The 18,992-nt window shown below is 43.1% G+C and overlaps 1 protein-coding gene across 1 annotated transcript in view; it reads left to right on the top strand.

Moving 5' to 3' along the window:
* TMEM132D (transmembrane protein 132D) overlaps nt 1-18,992 on the top strand; it is an 840,815-nt gene that overhangs the window by 757,154 nt on the left and 64,669 nt on the right. The window lies entirely within an intron of this gene.

The raw sequence follows: 18,992 nt of genomic DNA, 5'->3' as shown, positions 1-18,992 counted from the left end.
TAAAGTTTAAGAAAAAAACAAAGTTCCTTTATCCCTCTTTCTAGTCAACCCTAGCCTTCATCAGAGGCAAGCACTATTCTGAGATTTTTCTCAATAGATTAGTCTCCCTGTCTCAAAATTTCACATAAATGAAATCGTGTATGGAACACTTCTTTCATTTGGTGAAATATTTTTGAGGCTTATTCACATTATCATGTGAATCAATAATGCTTTCCTTCTAATGGCTGAATAGTTTTCTGTTCTCTTCTCTGAATATCCCACTGTTTGTGTCTTTCCTGTTGATGATTCCAGTTTTTAGCTCGTATGAGTCCTGGTATGGACGTTCATATGTAAATCCTTTTAAAAATAATTTTGGGGCTTCCCTGATGGCTTAGACACTAAAGAATCTGCCTGCAATGCAGGAGACTTGGGTTCGATCTCTGGGTTGGGAAGACCCCCTGGAGAAGGGCATGGCAGCGCACTCCAGTATTCTTGCCTGGAGAATCCCCATGGACAGAGGGACATTCATACGTAAATTCTTTTAAAAATAATTTTGTTTATTTTTGGCTGTGCTGGGTCTTAATTGCTACATGGACATTTGTCTAGTTGCCTCAAGCAGGGGCTACTCTCTAGCTGTGGTGTATGGGCTTCTCATTGCTGTGGCTTCTCTTGTCGTGGAGTATGGACTCTAGGGAGTTCAGGCTTCGTAATTGCCTGAACCGTAATTGTGGTTCCTGGGCTTTAGAGAAAGCACTCAATAGTTGTGATGCGCAGGCTTAGTTGCTTAGAGGCATATGGGGTTCCCAAACCAGAGATGGAACCCATGTCTCCTGCATTGGCAGGTGGATTATTTACCACCAAGTCATCATGGAAGCCCCATATAGAAATCTTTATGTGGACATGATTGTCATTGCTTTCCTGTAAATGTGAGTAAAATATCTGGGTCATAAGCCCTACAATTAGAAAGAGCCAAACTCCCCGCCCACCAAGTCTGAGTTCAAGTTGTTCCATGTTCTTGCCAACATTCAAGCAATATTTAAATGATGCTTAGCTCTTTTAATTGCAGCCACTCCTGTCAGATCTTGTGGTGAAGGAGCCACCAGAACAGTGCAGAGCTGTGGGTACCAGGGACAACAATGCTTGACTTGGTTCAGAACAAAAGCATCATATCCAGTTCTTACCACCAGCTGACCAGGGAACGTGTTTCTTGGGGACTCAAAGCTGGAAGCTGAAGTGATGCCCCATCAGCTTCCAGACCCTAGGCATGCATCATGGGTTTTCCCCACAATTGATTGACTTTGTGTATCAATCCAGCTGCCACGGGGAAACTTGCCACAGAAGATTGCAGTGTTGGGGGTCCTTGGTCACACAGGAGGCCATGCAGTGTCGCAGAAACCACATGCTTGGACAAAGAACAGACCATCATTTGGTGTCATTTTTCCATCCAGTTGATTCACCTACATGTTTCTCTTTCCTGCAGAGTAGATTTTGGGTGAAGAAGATTAAGGAGTAAAGATGGTTGAACTAGAGTAGAATAAGGAGTCAATTATCCTGTACCATTCAGAGTTTATTTTCAGACTTTATTTTCTCAGGCTCTGAAATCATTTCAGATGGTGACTGTAGCCATGAAATTAAAAGACGCTTGCTCCTTGGAAGAACTTAGACAGCATATTAAAAAGCAGAGACATTACTTTGCCTACAAAAGTCCATATAGTCAAAGCTATGGTTTTTCCAGTAGTCATGTATGGATGTCAGAGTTGGACCATGAAGAAGGCTGAGCCCTGAAGAATTAATGCTTTTGAATTGTGGTGCTGGAGAAGACTCTTGAGGGTCCCTTGGACAGCAAGAAGATCAAATCCATCATTCCTAAAGGAAATCAGTCCTGAATATTCATTGGAAGGACTGATGCTGAAGCTGAAACTCCAATACTTTGGCCACTTGATGCACAAAGAGCCGACTCATTAGAAAAGGCCCTGATGCTGGGAAAGATTGAGGGCAGGAGGAGAAGGGGACAACAGAGGACAAGATGGTTGGATGGCATCACCAACTCAGTGGACATGAGTTTGAGCATACTCCGGGAGCTGGTGAAGGACAGGGAAGCCTGGTGTGCTGCAGTCCATGGGGTCGCAATGAGTTGGATACAACTGAGCGACTGAACAACATTCAGCGTTAGCAGGAAACTTGCAGAGGTAACTGAACAGAATTGAATGAAGGGCATTTTCACAGGCGTGTGCAAACATGATGCAGAACCCGGGAAATAGTAACAATGAGAAGCTGTTAGCTCCTGGGGGAAAGGGACAGGGAAAGGTTGCCGGTGCTGAGCCCCAGACAAAGTCAGAGCAAGACAGACCCTGCTCAGGAGCAGCTATGCACATGGACACAGGAAGAAAGGCGCCGGGGACCAGTCAGCAGCCTGGCAGGGAGGAGGTGGGAGAATAAACATCCAGCCTTTCTCTGCTGCTAGTCAGACTTCCTGCCGGTGTCTTCCTTTGGTCAAACCCAGCCCAGAATCTAGTGGAAAAAGGAAACCTGTTGGCACTTCCCTGGTGGTTCAGTGATAAAGAATCCACCTGCCAATTCAGGAGACAGGGGTTCAGTCTCTGATCTCCGAGGATCCCACATGGTGTGGAGGAAGTAAGCCTGTGCACCATGAGTCTGCTCTAGAGCCCAGGAGCTGCAACTCCTGAAGCCCGCATGGCCTCAAGCCCGTGCTCCACAAAAGAAGCCACTACAATGAGAAGCCCATGTACCGGGACTAGAGGGTAGACCCCACTCACTGCAACTAGAGAAAAACCCACTCAGCCACAAAGACCCAGCAAAGCCAAAAATAAATATACAAATAAAAATTATATTTTTTGAACAAAGAAGGAAATCTATTGATCTGATTCATGAAAGTTGACCTCCTGGGAGAGGACCAGGGAAGGGAAGCGCAGAGAATGTACCAGGAGAGGTAGAGAGTTAAAAAAAAAAAAAAAGTACAATCCCAAAGCTCATTGAAATCATAGAAGCTGTTACTTCAATGTAGGAAGAAGAAATTAAAATGCTATTTAAAACAATAACTGCTGCAGCTGCTTTAGCATTGTTAGCTCATGAAACGCTTCACCAATTTGGACACAAATACAATTAATTACCTCTTGTATTGTTGCACACTAATTTCTTAAGCACACACCTGCCTTATTATCAGGATGTCTAGAATCTTCCTTTCAATGGCCACCCACTCATGCATTGTCCAAGAACTACAGGGGCTTGCAGAGAACGGAGATGAGAGAGGGGGAGCAAGGGGGAGGTTTCCGCGCGACGGGTTCACGTCTGCCGTTGCATCCTGCGGCCACTTGGCGGCACTGCTGAGTAGTGCGTCTGCAGAGTCAGCCGCGGGGTGATTGATGTTGGGGCGGAGACCTTGTTAACCCAGGGCTGAGACAAGGCTGCACAGACTCCGAGATCAATACCCACTTCACATGTTCCCTGCCTTACCCTCCTTGAGCTGTTATTACCAAATACCCCAGACTGGGCAGCGGAAATTTATTTTCTCATTGTTCTGAAGGCTGAACATCCAAGATCAAGGTGCTATCAGTACTCGTTTCCTGTATCTCTCTTCCTGGATTGCAAAGGGCTACCTTCTTGCTGTGTCTTCACATGGCTTTCCCTCTGTGCATTCAGGAAAGGGGCGGGGCCGGGGGGGACTTGATGTCTCCCCCTTCTCTTTTAAGGACACCAGTCCTACTGAATTGGAATTCCACCATCATGACATTAATCATCTCCTTAAAGGACCCATCTCCAAATATGTTGGGAGTTGGGGCTTCAACATAGGAACTGAAGGTGGAGAAAAGATACAATTTAGTCTAGAGGTAAAATTGTTAATCCTCAAAGCATGACACTTCAGAGGGTGAGACTACATACTCTGCAACAAAATCACTAGGCTTTTTAAAATATATATATTTATTTATTTGGCTGTGTCAGGCTTCTCACTAGTTGAGTCATGTGGCTCAGTTGCCCTGTGACATGTAGGATCTTAGTTCCCCAACCAGAGATTGAACCCGGGTCCCCTGCATTGCATGGCAGATCTTAACCACTGGACCACCATGGCAGTCCCCAAACCATTAGGTTTTGTCCTAATCCTGAGTCACCAAGTCAGACTATCCTTACTGATTAACATCCTTCTTTGGGTCCTTCGATACCCTCCCTTGATTTTAAAAATCTGCCTCCTTCCTGGCACCAAAGGAGTGTTAGGAGGGCTCTGCTTTAGAAGACCACAAGAATTTTTACTCTCTGCTTTCTCCAGGACAATAGACGCTTCATAGCACTCCATTTTCAGAATGATGAGATTCTGATACAGCAAAGTAGGTCATCCTCAAGGGGGCCTGTGGCTACTACTCACTGCATAGGACAGGCTGCCCTAACTTTGATGACCATTTCAATGGTCCTCCATATACATCTCTGCCTGTCAGAGGGATAAAGAGGCAAAGCTGTATCAGAGAAGATGTGTTCAGAAAATTGTTGACAGATTTGAGAAACCACTCTAATAGCTGTTAGAGGGCAGAAAATAAGCCAGTGGCCCCCTGCACTGTTTTCCCTGCCACTATCTTTAACCCTAAGGACAAGGCCTGATCTAGAAGGAAGGGACGAATATGAAGTGAGTGCTGTAAGCATAGAAGCCACCAAGTGGAGGCTGGAGACTGGCATTTGGAAGGAAGAGAAGAAAAAGGACTAGGAAGAAACAATAGAGCTCAGTGGCCAGTCCACGCCCCCCAGTGGCTGGACTTGGAACTACATGCTGCTGGCCCAGTGTCCAGGATGCAAGGCTAAATGTCTGTCCTCTGCCCAGCAGACCTCGCTTTTACTCCGAAAGTCATTAAAAGTCTAGTGTGTTTGCTACCTCGTGGAGGTGTTCTGGTGGAGGAGGAAGGGAATTTGACATTGTTCACGCAGGGGTGACGGGATGTACAAGAGAACTACAGGGCTGAGGAAGTGGGCACTGAACTGAACTGACTGGAAAAGAGTGTGAAGACCTTGATATTTTTTGTTTCTCAGGCCAGGAAGGGTCTCACCATACAAGATGGGGTGGAGGCTCCAACCAGTTTATTTGAATTTTCAAGTCACCTTTCACCTGGAGACTGGCTTGAGAACCTCTGGGTTCCATCTGCTTTGGCATTTACTGCATCTGGACACTGTTATTCAGTCCTCTTCAAAAGTGCTATCTTTTTCTCTGGGCAACCTTGCTTCTCTCTGCTTTCATCTTTGGTGATGCTGGGAGCTGAGGTGGCAGGCAGTGAAGAGAAAAGATCACTCATTTCCTGGGCTTGACAAGAGGTCCTTTTGAGTCCAATCAAAGTCTGTGTGTGAAATATTTTACTTTTTTGCCTTCATCTATTTTCACACATTTTCCTCTAATTTAACAAAGGCTTTACATGTCTATGATAAAGCATTCCAGCAAGGGATCATATAATAATTAATACTCATATAGCACTTAATATGAGCCAATTAAAAAATCATGCATTACTTCATATAATCTTTGTGACAACCATATTAAGTAAGTACTATTATTATCTCTACTATAGAGATGGAAAAACTGAGCCTCTGTGAGATTAAATAACTTGTGTGCAGTGACTCATGGTAAGCAGAGAGGCTGGGATTGGTACCCAGGCTATCTGTTTATAGGACTCATGTGTTAACATCAACTCATGTATAGGACTTTAATGCCCTCTCATGAGTGAAATGATGTAAAGACACACCTGAACCCAGGTGCCCAGCTCATCCACCTGAGATACCCATTCTACTTAGCATCCAGTTCAAATGCTCAGTGAGCTTCTAGACCTCTGTATATCTAGCCCCCTCCTTTTTGATACAAAAGTGTATCACACTATTTCTAGGGTCCTGCACGTTGCTTTCTCCACTCGACGCTAAAACTCAGTGATCACCTCAGATTAGCATATAAAAGTTCTGGAATCAAATGTGTGTATGTGTTGGGGGAGTGGAGTGGAATTCCCCACCAGCAAGCAATTCTCCAGCACAAGTTGGGTGTCCTACATTTCAACTCAATTCTGATACACTCTACCTGGGGATATAAGATCCCACAGGTTAAAGGTTCAATCTTACAAGACACCCCCAATCCAATTCTGACACCAGCTGCAAGTCCATAGTCATCACCTGTGCTTTTGATCAACTGTCTGTAAATCAGAGTTTCCTGCATCTACTTCTTGGGTTCAACTAGTCTGTTAGAGTGACTCACATAACTCAGGGAATCAGTTTACTCACTAGATTACTGGCTTATTACAAAGGGTATTAAAGGATACAAATAAATAGGCAGAGGAAGAGATATTTACGGTGGAGTCCCAAGCAAAGGAGCTCTGTCCTAGGGGAGTCTGAGCCCCAACATAAGGCACAAAAGCATGTTCTGATACCCCAACCTGAAAGGTCTCTGAACCCCATCCTTTTTGGGTATTATGGAAGCCTCATTACACAGGCAACATTGACAAAATCAATGGCTGTTGGTGATTGATTCAGCCTCCAGCCCCTCTCCCATTTTCTCCAGAAAATCAGAGGATGGGACTGAAAGTTCTAACCTTCTGTTCAAGGTTGGTTCCCCTGGCAACCAGCTTCCCCATCTTTAAAAGATTTCCAAAAGTTGCCTCATTAGCATGAACCCTGTTGAGGTTGAGAGGGGCTTGTTATGAATAATAAGACACTCATTTCATCTTCTTGGTTCTGAAGCAGTTTTTCAGGAACTGAGGACAGGAGGCCAAATGTTATAGCAAAAGATGCTCCCATTGTTTTTATAGCTGAGGAAATCTCAAAGGTCTGGGGACCTATGAGCCAGGAACCAAGGAGAAGACCAAATGTATATTTCTAATGTGATTCTTATAAATCACAATACCAACATGCGTAGAATTGCCTCATTCTGCTGTAACTGCTCTGTAGTGTTCTGTGGCATGGGTGCATCATGATTTATTTAATCAGTTTCTTAATGAGGGGTGTTTAGATGTTTCCTGTCTGTTACAACTATTTTCAAAGGGAGAGTATATGTTTTTCATTCCAGGACCTGAGGAGAGAGAAGAGGATAGAGGATTCAGGGGATTGATTAGCTGGTTCCTATGTAGAAGAGCTGGTATTTAAAGCAGTACCCACCAGGTCAGAATCAATCCAGATTGTAGAGAGAAGCAAAGGGAAATTTATGACACGGGGCTTCAGGATGTAACAGGAAGACAGAACTAGTTGTGTGACTGATTCACTGGCAGAAACCAATGTGATATTGTAGAGCAATTATCTTTCAGTTAAAAATAAATAATCTTTTAAAAAGGCAAAGGTAACACATTAAACTCCACCCCCCCCAAAGAAAAGAAACTAGTTGTGAGCACCTGAAGGAAGAAAAATGTTTTTTTTCTCAGAATCTGCTCAAAGTTTTAGCTTTTAAACAAAATCCTAACAAAAATCTTGGCATTGCTGGTGCTGTGAAAAATAAAAAGTCAGGGAAAAAGTGAAATTGTCCAAACAATAAGGTAAATATAGGAAGAACTTAGCAGTTCGACAGAAAACCAGCAAGTTCTTAGGAAGTAATGCTTTACTAGAAGCTGAAAGAGAAGAGTAGGATTATGATCTAACTTCTTACACATGAGCAGTTACATAAGAGATTGCAAAATTACTGGAAATGCATAAAGGATTGGTTTAGAAGTGAGATATTATATGCTTTATTTTGTTAACAAAAAAAGAATCTATTATAATTTTTCTCAGCCCTCTGAAATAGTACCTTGAGATAAATCAGTTATCATGCTAAATGTCCACAGAAAGTTTTTCTCACCAGAAAGTTCTGGATTTTTATATTTGGAAGCCTGTTCCAAAAGTCTAAGGTGCTCAGTTAAATGCTTCCACTCTGATTTTTTTTTTCAGTATTAGTAAGCATAAGAAATAAATGTACATTTCATCATGTGTTCAGGAAAGGAAAGCACTCTCTTGAAGACCCAGCTGCATCCACATGTTCACTATTCACAATAGCCAAAGTGTAGAAATAACCTAAGTGCCCATGGATGGATGCACAGATAAAGAAATGTAGTATATATATCCAAGGGAATATTATTCAGTCATAAAAAGTCCACCATTTGAGACAACATCAATTTAATCTTGAGGATATTACCCTAAGTGAAATAAATCAGAAAAAGGCAAATTCTGCATGAAATCACTTACATGGAAACTCTTTGTTTAAAAAAAAGAGCTCATAGAAACAGGGAGTAGAATGGTGTTTGCCAGGAGTTACGGGGCAAAGGATGGATGGGAAGATGTGGGACCAAGGGTACAAGCTTCTAGTTACACAAAGATTAAGTCCTGGGAGCTAATGTATGGCCTAGTGTCTGTAGTTGCAATAATGTATCATATACTTGTAAGTTGCCAAGAGCGTAGTTCTTGAAAGTCCTCACTACAAAAAGAAATGATAACTGTATGAGGTGGTGGAAATGTTAACTCATTTTATTGTGGTCATCTTTCTGCAACATAAACACCTATTGGATCATCACAGTCTACACTTTAAACTTCTGCCCTGTTGCAAGTCAATTAAATCTCAATGAAGCTGGAGGAATTAAAAAAAACAACAACAGCAGAGGATCTCTATACATATTGAATTTATTGTTTAGTCTGTGCCACTTTTCAGCTCCTTAACTTTACACATGCCTCTCTGATACCAGAACACACCCCTCTGCTCAGCAGTTCAGCCTATTCTTTTCCTTCAGCCAGTTGCTGTCTTGACCATCAGATGAAGTCTTTTCTTTGCCATACCCCCACCTCAGACCATCCCCATCACCTGTGTTCTCCTGTCTTTCTGGGTGCTGTTGGTAAGTTGTTTATTCTCATAATATCTGCCAACATTCACATCCTTCCACCTGCCGGGACCCCTAATTTCTCAGTTGCATTTCTGACTGCATCTATCCATTCATCCTGCAACTTGGACACCTCGCAAAGTCCTGTCTTCAGTCTTATTCCTTCTCTCTTTCTCTCCCTGAGGTTACTGATCCATTCCTGCAGCTTCACTTCTCATTTCTAAGAGAAAAGAATTTTTCCATTAAACACTGCATCCCCTGAATTCTCTAAGTTGTGTTGGCATGGACTTGTCTGCCTACAGTGATCTGACCACATCTCAGACCAGCTCATCTAAAGACGAATCTGTTAGCTCCCTCAACTTGTGATTTGCATTGCTGTAAATAGCATCTCTCTGTTCTTTCAGCCACTCACACTGGAAAACACCCATTTTGCCATCTCTCATATTCAGTCAGTCATCAAGTCCTGTTTCTTTCTTCTTTTTAGTTACCTTGGATAACTTTCCATTCTGTGCCCAAATCTATCAGGCCATATCCTTCTGTAGTAGCCAGGACCCTTCCTTTGGAAGATCAGAAAACTTATTCCCAATGGAATTGTTAACCTGTGTAACTGAAAATCCAGGCGTGCTTCTTTCAGATACGGCTTGAACTAGAATTTCAAACACTCTCGTCAATATGAGTCTCTACCCATCTCTCGACTCTGGCTACCCACAAGTTGGCTTCATTCTCCAAAAAAATGGGTGTCAGCAGATTCAGCTACATGATCCACACAGTCAGAAGTACAATCAAAAGAGACATTCTTTTCTCCAACAATTCAAACTAGTACCCTAGAACTGAGTCAGATTCATGCATCCTGGGCTATTCGCCCATCTCTGAGCCAATGCATGTGACCAGACAGAATGGGATTGATTGGCTGGCAAGACCTGGGTGTATACCACTTTTGAAGTGAGCCATTTGAACCACCTGACCTGAGAGTAGGAGAAAGGTGATTCCCCAAGGAAAATAGGAATCCTGTATCCAACAGAGGATGCAGTGGGGCTGGTGCAGAACGAAACTACAGATGCCCAGCAAATATCCACCAGGAACTGATGCTCTAGTGAAGTGTAGATTCCTTCGAAACACAGTCAGCTGTGATACACTCTTTAATTGATGACGGCTCACCTCATGTACAACTGTGGATATTTTACCTGTGACCCACACTTTTCTATTCTGATTCTGCCACTTCACCCCTCTCAGGCAACAGCTCAGTACTTAGTCCACAGAGAAACCAGAGTCAGATCAAAACACCCACCTGCATCTGTAGTCTTTCCACCCTCCTTCCCTCTTGTCACAGGGATGATGTGGCTGTCCTCTGCTTAGAGTCGTAGCTGAACCTGTTTCTCTCCGAATCCCAACTATCCTTGTCTTTTTCATTCTCCTTTTCTATTCTGCATATCACATGTAGTGCTTTGTGTGTGTGGGTGTATGTGTGTGTGTGTGTGTGGTGGTAGTTTAGTCACTAAGTCGTGTCCAGCTCTTTGAGACCCTATGGACTATAGCTCACCAGGCTCCTCTGTCCATGGGATTTCCATGGCAAAAATACTGGAGTGGGTTGCCATTTTCTCCTTCTGACCCAGGGATCGAACCTGCATCTCTTGCATCTTTCGTTGAAGTATAGCTGATTTGCAATGTTGTGTTAGTTTCAAGAGTACAGCACATGTATACATATGAAATCTTCAGATTCTTTTCCCTTATGCATGTGCGCTAAGTCACTTCAGTAATGTCCAACCCCATGGACTGTAGCCCACCAAGCTCCTCTGTCCAAGGGATTCTCCAGGCAAGAATGCTGGAATAGGTTCTCATGCCCTTCTCCACGGGATGGTCCTGACTCCGAGATGAAACTGGATTCTCTTATATCTCCTGCATTGGCAGGTGGGTTCTTTACCACTAGTACCACCTGGGAAGCCCTTTCCCTTATAGGTTATTACAAAATATTTAATTTAGTTCCCTGTACTGTACAGTAGGACCTTATTGTTTATCTACTTTATAATGATAGTGTGTATCTGTTAATCTCAAACTCCTAGTTTATCCTTTCCCTTTTTTCCCTTTGATAACCATCAGTTTGTCTTCTATGTTTGTGGGTCTATTTCTGTTTTTTAAATAAGTTCATTTATATCTTTTTTTTTTTTAGATATCACATATAGACAGTATCATGTGATATTTGTCTCTCTCATCTATCTATCTTCCCCAGACATCAACATGTTTAAGTTCCTTCCGTGTTAAAAGAGGGAAAAACGAGTGACCTTCTGTGTAGGATGTCCTCCAGCTAGTGACCAGTTTGGGGCTTTTTCACAGCTTAGAATCTTGTAGGCATTGTCTGCACCCACGAGGTCCTCTCTTATACCCTATTCAATCTTAAACCCCAACCCACTGTCATCTGCCATGTCACTGAGTTAAAAATGCTCCTGCCAGGGTCACAGAACCAAATAGTTGCTGTTTAAAAAAAAAGGCACACTTTCCATCCACACCCTGCTTGAACTCCAAACAACATTTAATAAAACTGACCATCTTCCCTGAAATTCCATGATACATTCTTCCAGTTCTTCTCCTGTTCCTTCATTTGGCTCTTATCCTCCTGGCCAAGACTTTGTCAACTTAAAAAAAAAAGAAAATACATGATATAAAAGCTGTGAGTCAAGTTTATTCAGCATCGTACTGAGGACTATAGCCAGGGAGACAGCCTCTCGGGTACCTCTGAGAAACTGGTCTGAGGAGATAAGGGGGGAGGTCAATGTATACGTGATTTTGCTGAAGGGGATATTTACAACCAATCATACATTTTGATAGAAGGTTTCTGCTAGTCATAAGGAACAGATATCTTAGTTTTGGTGCTTTTCAATGTATGGGAAGATACGCAAGAATCCAGGTTTACACAAAATTTCTCCTGAAAATATCTATCAGAAGGTCTGTTCCACCAGTTTTCCCAGAGCACAGAGGACCCTAATCCTGACCTCCACCCTGAACTCCTTTCAGCATGTGTTGAAAGTCAGTGACTGCAGTGGCCCATGACTCAACCCTATAGAGCCCGTGGCCAGGCAACATTCTTTAGTTGGCAACTTAAAGACTGATGTCCCGTCCTCTGCCTCTTCATTTCTCATGGAGCTACTCACTCTGAGCGTTCCCACCCATTTCCACGGTCGTACATCAACTGGTCGTCCTCAAGGATGAATTCCAACCCAGTTGTTTGTCTTAAACCCCAATGGCTGTGCCACATACCTGCTCCCTCGTCACGTGGACCGCTTGAATGCAAAATGTCCAGAATCAAAAGCACACACACCTCCCCCCAGCCTCCTCATCCACTTGCATTTTCTGTTTCAGGAGAGTCATTCCTGATTCCTCCTTCTTCTTCGGTTGTCTCCTACCTGCAAAACATACACGTACTTGTTCACTGGGAGTCAACCACTGAGTTGAGGCTTATCTTCCTTAATCTATCTCCAAGCTGTCTTCTTCCCTCCTTTTATTTATTTATTTACTTGGTTGCACTGGGTCTTATTTGCAGCACATGGGACCTTTCCTTGTGGCGCATGGCCTCTCTGCTTATGACACACAGACTCTACAGTCGTGAAGCGGACTCCAGAGTGCACAGGCTCAGTAGTTGCAATGTGCAGGCTTAGTTGCTCTGCGGCATGTGGGATCTTAGTTCCCCGATCAGGGATAGAACCTGCATCCCCTGCATTGCAAGGCAGATTCTTTACCACTGGACCATGAAGGAAGTCCTTCTCTCCTTCTTTGTCACAACTCTCCTCAACCAAGCCACCATCACCTGTCAACTGCATACCTACAACAACTTCCTACGTCAGTCTCGAGTCCCCAATTTTACCCTCTCCAAGCCACTAAAATATAAACCTGACCGATCACTCTCTGGTACCAAAGTATGTCACGATCTGGCCTCTGCTTCCCTCCCTACTCCCACCTTGTCTCCATTCACCTGTCAAAATGTATTTTTCTAGCCAAACTGAACTACACTTCCACCAACACACTGTGCTATAAATTTCACTCCTCTTCTCCTAGTAGATTACATCCAGCCATCCAGCTAGTGCGTTGACAGCTGCAGAGGAAAAGGCAATAGAGTTAGAGATGTCATAAATTTTAAATGTAAGATGAAATGTGATTATCAAAGAAACCGCATTATGTTCTTAATAATCATTACAACTTTAAAGTCGTATAGGCATTGCAAAGACCAGATGGTCTGGGGTTTTGTTTGCACTGAATGTTCAGTGCTCAGGGTGGAATTAATATCAGCTAATGTATTTTTATATAATTTGTGGCTTTTGCTGGCATTTGTGAAGTTTGTGAGGTGGATCATTTCTATCGTGTTGTCATTATACTCCAAATCCATAAAAACAGGTCAGTGACTCCACACAGGTTAACTAAGTATCAAACTTAGTGATTAAAATAGTAAAATTAGTATTTTATCTAGAATGATGATATGAACATAAAGAGTGGGCAAATCCCAAATGTAGATCTGAATGTACTGAGGCCAGTGAATCTGAAAATATGATGAGCTTTCGTGAAGAAGAAAAGAGTAACTAGTAAGAATAATAATGACTCCCTGAAAATTGGATTTTATTTAACTAACAGGAAGCCATGGAAATGTTTGTGACATTTCAAAAAAGAAGTACTTCTCTAATAGTCCTTTTATAGTGAAAGCAACATAATGCTTTTTATACCAAACTAGCATCATGGTTAAAGGTAAAGAAATCAAAATTACATAATCACCATCAAAGATGTATGTCTTCCTTGTAGTGTAAAATGAGTACCTTGCACACTAGTTCTGAGAAGCCTTCAAAGTCAGGTGCAAATTGAATACCAGATATGCTTGGAGAGAGAGTGTAGTACAGTATTGGTAAGTTCCTTTATCAGACAACTTTCTCTGCAGAAAAGCAATTACTTGTATCAGTGTGTTCTTGCAAATATTTTATTTTACAAATGCATGTTTCATACAAAACAGCTCTCAGTGTGTGTGCTGTTTCTCGTTTGTATGAGAAAGAAATATTAGATGACTTCATATTCTGTTCATTATTTTGTGGTCGACAATATGCTTCCAGATCCTGACTCTGTAATGTCAGAGAAGTGTAGATATGGTCAAACATGAAATGGGAATGTGTCCATTCAAGGGGTGTGCAGCCAAAGGGGCAGGAATTACGTAACCCTCAGGAAGCAGCTGGCAAATAAAAGCCACAGCAAATGCTCTTAGTCTGTGGTCACTTCAGACATCCAGAGGTATGAGAAAGCTGTCTCTGATGAGCCCAGAGAAAGAAAGAATGGAAGGAAGGGAGGGAGGAAGGAAGAAGGGAGGAAAGAAAAAGGGGAAGAAAGAAAGAGAAAAAGAAAGCAAGCAAGCTTAGGGTGTAAGCTATCTGTCATTGACTCAGAGGTGTAATCATCTGAAATATGATCATTCTTAGTAATTTAGTATCATTATTATTAAATCTCAAAAGATTATGTCTTATTTATAAACTTGTGCTCTGCACCCAAACACTGATTAAATGATCTGAGGATGCCAAATGTTGAAGACACAGTACCCAAAAGCAAAATCCACCCTTTATGCAACTCTGTACATCTTGAATCATCATCGATGCTCAAAGTCAATATTTGTGGAATTAATGAATCAATCTATATCATCTCATCCTAGCTCTCTAATGTACATTGCAAAATTGGGGAAACTTAAGCATATTTTCCATGATTTCTAAAAATGGGAAGGAAGGCAGTACTCAGATGGGACTGATACATGTGGTCCTCTGGATGCTGTTCCAGCCTGTCTCTCTACTATCCTACTACACTGTAATCCCACCAGAGAACTGTCTCTCGCTCACTCTTACCGCTTCCCTAGAACGTCTCAAACTGCAGTCTGTGGACCACCCAGGAATCTATCACACTGTCCCTATTTGTCAAGAAGGAGGCAATGACATGTGACTATGTCATGAATTTTTTTAGATGTATTTATTTTTGGTCATGCTGGGTCTTTGTGGCTGTGCATGGACTTTCTCTAGTTGCAACGAGCAGGGACTACTCTTCATTGCAGTGTGTGGGCGTCTCATTGCGGCGGCTTCTCTTATTGTGGAGCACAGGCTCTAGGCTCTCAGGCTTCAGCACTTGCAGCACATGGGCTCAGTCATTGGCTCGAGGGCTCTAGAGCACTGGGTTAGTAGTTGTGGTGCTCAGGCTCCATTGCTCTGCAACATGTGGGATTTTCCAGGACCAGTGCTAAAAACAGTGTCCCTTGCATTGCAAGATGGATTCTTAACCACTGGACTACCAAGGAAGCCCAGATGTCATGCATTTTAAATATAAGATGAATTATGGTTTTCAGAGAAAATTGTGACACTGAGAGAATAACCAGAAACTTAGTAAATGTTCTGAATAAGTCTTGCCTAGAATGGTCAGCTGTGATGTATTATCTTCTGACTTTTAATGGGCTCCACTCCTGCAAAATACATTCCCTGTATCACTTTCTAGTCTGTGAAATGATTCCCAACTGAAATAAGAGCCAGCGTCATCCTGGGCACACAGGATAAGATGCAGGACCATCCCTGCCCCCAGAGTCATCCCAATAAACTCCGCCTGATACCTCTATCTCTATCACTGATTCTCAACTAAAATGATGGGGTTCCCAGGAACTCCTGGTCTTGGCTGGCAGTGGTGGTCACCACCAGCCAAGCCTGGGGTTCTTTGAAAAGTCACCTTCCTTCCTTCTAATTTGGCAGTTTTGAAAAGCATTTATTAGTTTTTCTAATAAAACACTCTTTATTATATCTGTTTACAAGTGTAAAAATTCCTCACCAAGACAGCTTCTGAGAATCACTAAGGAAAGCACAGAAAAGTCAAAGGTAGAAATAAATAATTAGTATACACAGCTGTCCTTTCAGTCTTGCCATCAGAACCTAGGAGATTGTGGCATTTCACTGGGACCTGAATGTTGAGCTCCAGCTTCAGAGGAGGAGACAGAAAAGCTTCAGAACATCTGTTTCCATGTATGTAGGCAGAAATCCCTGATTCCATCATATTCAGACTCTGTATATTACGGGCAGCATCACATTTAAAGTCTGCGATCGGTGATTATCAACTCTCCCAAGGATGTAATACAACCACCTCTCTGGTCTGCACCTATGATACATCATCATGTCTGAATCCTTCTTCTCTCCCCATGCTGGGCACAAAGGAGGCTGGATACAAAGTTGGTGTATTAAGCCAAGTGCAATCAGAACACCAGAAACCAAGGCAAAAGCCTTCAAAGAGGGAAATTAAGGTGTGGGACTGGTGTCAAGGAGCTGAAAGGGCCAACGGGAGTTCACAAAAGAATTGAGAGATTAGCAGCAGTGGGCAGCAAGCACCATGAGTAGTAGGTCTGGAAGAATGAATGGATGAGGTGCTATCTCAGAACCACCAAGTCACCCAGGCCCTACCAGAGATGCTGTTCTGAACACAGAGAGAGTGAGGTGTGAGGATTTGAGGTACAGTGTAACTATAGGTGATAACCCTGTATCATATTATTGGAGCTCCCCCAGTATCCCCACCCCTCTCCACCCCCACCAGTGCCTCCACTTGGCTGAACTTACTTGGAAGCCAGCTGACCATGAAGCCTGGGAATGGTTTGCAAAGACCTGTGATTCAGAGCGGTGCTGGTGGGGATAGCAGGGGAGTGAAAGTCACAGGAGGAAATTCCAGGCATCTAGGATATAACTTCTACGTTACACAAGAGAGAGAGTGAACCTTCCTCCCAGAGTGCTGATTCTCCCCTTGGATGCTCCAGAGCCCCTCTGGCTGGGAGACCTCTTTCACCTCCTGGTTAGAAAACGCCCTTGCAGCAATGGATGGAGAGTCCCGCAAGGGCAGCCATTCCTAGACAAAGTGCTGGTGACTGCAATGCCTTCCCACTGGAGCCCAGACCTATCTCAGGCCCCACCTGGGGGATTTTCGAGCACATTCTCAGTGCTCCTCCCTTACTGAGCAGAAGGTTAAGAGGACTTCAGGGTTAGCAACCCAACCGCTCCTGCTTCCCCTCCCCTGACACTGATCAAAAGGCAGGTTGACGACGAGATGGGTTGGAGGCTCTGCATTACCACTGGAGGTAATGCAGATGAGATGGGTTGAAGGCTCTGCCTTACCACTGGAGGACCTTGCAGGAAAAGCCCTGGCCCACCTACAGAAACCCAGAGTGCACTCCTTGTTTGCTTTAAGGTGAATTGATTAAGGAAATTCCCTGGGGGTCCAGTGATTAAGACTCTGTGCTTCCACTGCAGGGGGCACAGGTTAGATCCCTGGTCAGGGACATAAGATCTCACAAGCCAGGGGCACGGCTAAAAAAAGATATTTTAAAAAAATTTTTGAAAACTATGTAGCAATTTAAATACTTCATATAATTCATAAAATAAATTGACTTCAAAAGTAATTTGATTCAAAGGTACATAAGATGAATGAGATGTGAGGGTTGAAGGTACAATGTGACTATAGGTGTTCACACTGTATTGTATCACTGAAATTTGCTAAGAGAGTAGAACTTGAATGGTCACAACAAAAAATAAATAAAGATAAATATGTGCGGTGATGGATGTGTTCATTAACTAGATTGCAGAATCCTTTTAAAATGTGTGTATATCAAATCACCTCCATGTGCACTTTTAATATCTTATAATATTATACCTCAATAAAGCTGGAATTTATAAAAGGCACAGGGTAACTAAATAATAAACTTAAAGGCATATAGATTTGGATTGATGATATACAGATATGTTACAGACGTGCCTTTGTTAACAAGCACAGGCAGACAGCAGGTTCAGTGCCAGAAGCCTGGTCTTCCCTTTCAGTTCAGTTCAGTTCAGTTCATCCCCTCAGTCGTGTCTGACTCTTTGCGACCCCATGGACTGCAGCACGCCAGGCTTCCCTGTCCATCACCAACTCCTGGAACTTACTCAAACTCATGTCCATAGAGTCAGTGATGCCATCCAACCATCTCATCCTCTGTCTTCCTGTTCTCCTCCTGTCTTCAATCTTTCCCAGCATCAGGGTCTTTTCCAATGAGTCAGTTCTTCCCATCAGGTGGCCAAAGTATTGGAGTTTCAGCTTTAGCATCAGTCCTTCCGATGAATATTCAGGACTTATCCCCTTTAGGATGGACCTTTAGTTGCCGTATAGTGGGCATGTCTAGAGGGAGGGTCCCAGGAAGGAGTCTGGGGTAGCCAAACATAATCTGTCCATCTCAAGATCCTTAGTTGAATCACATTTGTAAAGTTCCCAGTCCTATGTAAGCAATATATTCTCTGGTTCCAGGGCTTAGGATGTGGACATCTTGTGGGGTGGGGGGGAGGCATGAGTCTGTCCACCCTGCTAGGATACAGATTTTATCTCATTAAAAAGCAAATGCTGGAACTTCCCTGGTGGTCCAGTGGCTAAGACTCTGCCTTCCCCATGCAGGGGCTCCAGGTGGAATCCTTGGACAGGGAACTAGATCCCATGTGCCACAACTAAGACCCAGCACAGATAAATAAATAAAAATAAATAGTTTTTTAAAAAGCAAATTCAGAGTGTTTATTTTAGGACAAGCTCTTTAAAAGCACTGCAGATGCAAAGAGGAAAAGGTGAGGTGTTTGCCTTCAGTCAGCTCTGAGGTTTAATAGAGAAAAAGCTAGGTCAACAAAGCAATCACAAAGCAGTAAATTACGGTCATAGTAGCATGGAGATGTAAATATGGGATGCCTAAATCTGGAAGAATGAAGGGAATCGTGGCATCTGTGCAGGTGCTGGCCAGGAAATGTGGAGACAGTGCTAGAAATGGAAAGTCATGATTTCGAAATGATCACACTCAAGTCAGTTCTGACAATTGTCAGTCATGCTAAATCTAAGGTGGTGGGAGGGTGTTGGATGGAGCGGGATACCCTCACAGCCTTAGGTGTCTCACAACGCTTACAAATTACAAGAAGAAGAAAAAGTAGGAAGTCTGGGGTGAAGAAATCAAGCCACACCTTGACCAGGGGTGATCAAAATTAACATCACTAATGAGGGGCAGATGGACATCCCATGCCTGTGGATGGAATTCTCCCAAGAAGGATACAGCATCCCCTGGGCAGCATCCCAGATGGGAAGGTGTAGAGTTATCTAATCATGAGGAAACTGTTAGATTGGCCCCAGATGGGGAACATCCTATTTTTTAAAATTGGCAAATTCCTCAAAAAT

Source organism: Dama dama, chromosome 5, assembly GCF_033118175.1.
Source record: "Dama dama isolate Ldn47 chromosome 5, ASM3311817v1, whole genome shotgun sequence".
NCBI lineage: Eukaryota > Metazoa > Chordata > Mammalia > Artiodactyla > Cervidae > Dama > Dama dama.
Note: the sequence above shows the minus strand (reverse complement) of the source record. Positions and strands in the feature narration are given on the sequence as shown.